The sequence below is a fragment of the Poecilia formosa genome, unplaced genomic scaffold, assembly GCF_000485575.1.
Source record: "Poecilia formosa unplaced genomic scaffold, Poecilia_formosa-5.1.2 Scaffold2881, whole genome shotgun sequence".
Taxonomy (NCBI): Eukaryota; Metazoa; Chordata; class Actinopteri; order Cyprinodontiformes; family Poeciliidae; genus Poecilia; species Poecilia formosa.
Window position 1 is genome coordinate 1 of NW_006802820.1, and position 990 is coordinate 990.

Here is a 990-nt window from a genome sequence, read left to right on the forward strand (position 1 = left end):
TACTGTAAGATTCTGCCAGCCATTCAGAAGTCTCCGACCGGCCGTTCCACCTAAACTCAGCCGCTTTCAAGGACAAGCCTCCCTGTCCGCCCTCCAACGCCACACTCCGAACCACCAAGCTCCACGGCGAAGCAACTCTATAGGTTAGAAAGAACTCCAGGACCAACCACAACCCCCTCCAAGCCGTTCGAACGCACAGAGCCAGTAAGTTTACCCAATTCTCATTCGCAACCTCCCGTTTCCCAGTAACCTGAACTCACCACGCTCCTCTTATCTTCTCAGTGCACCGAGAGCAGCCGAGCAGTTTTCTGGACCAGCTTTACTTTAAGTGTTGCTTGCTGTAAATAAAACTTTTCATTTTTTACATCCGTCTCTTTGGTGTTCATGCATGTGGGTGAAATCCGTTAAACCCCTCATGACAATAACCATTCATTTCTGATTTTAAACTGGTTCTATTGTTCCTGTGTCCAGGCAGAAGGATAATGAGTAGGTCCAGCATCATGACCTGTTTGTTCTGAAGCGGCTTCCACTTCATCTTCGTGACGTGGCGTCTCCTCACCCTGACTCTCAGATTGTTCAAAATCTTCATCAGCTGTTTTGTTTAATTTTGTCGGGTATCTTCTCAGCTCCGGTCTCCCTGTCTTTTCTTTTGAATAAGGACGTTATTTTTCTCTGCATGCTGGTCAAGTTTCGATTTCGTTTGAAATTTTTAACAATTTAGTTGTTCTTGCGGTTTTTATGTAAAGGTTTGTAGATGGTAAATGATTTATTGTTTGTCCTGTCCCAAAGCAAGCGGAGGTTTATAGTATTAGTGCACCACCTTTGCAAAACGACCCAGTCTATTGAATCGAACACACCAATCCCCTTGGCAACCACTGGGTTTTGGACATAAACGCGTGAGCACTCATGTTAAATTAAATGTAATCTCTGGTCATAGCGGTGTTCTCAAGCTGCGATGTGTTAAAATTGAACTTAATTACATGAAATACA

At 44.1% G+C, this 990-nt stretch overlaps 1 long non-coding RNA gene across 1 annotated transcript; it reads left to right on the top strand.

Moving 5' to 3' along the window:
* Positions 1 to 8: 8 nt before the first annotated feature.
* Positions 9 to 364, top strand: LOC103133387 (uncharacterized). The gene is made up of 2 exons (XR_475738.2): positions 9 to 204; positions 283 to 364. It is a non-coding gene; the product is annotated as an uncharacterized LOC103133387 (long non-coding RNA).
* Positions 365 to 990: the final 626 nt, after the last annotated feature.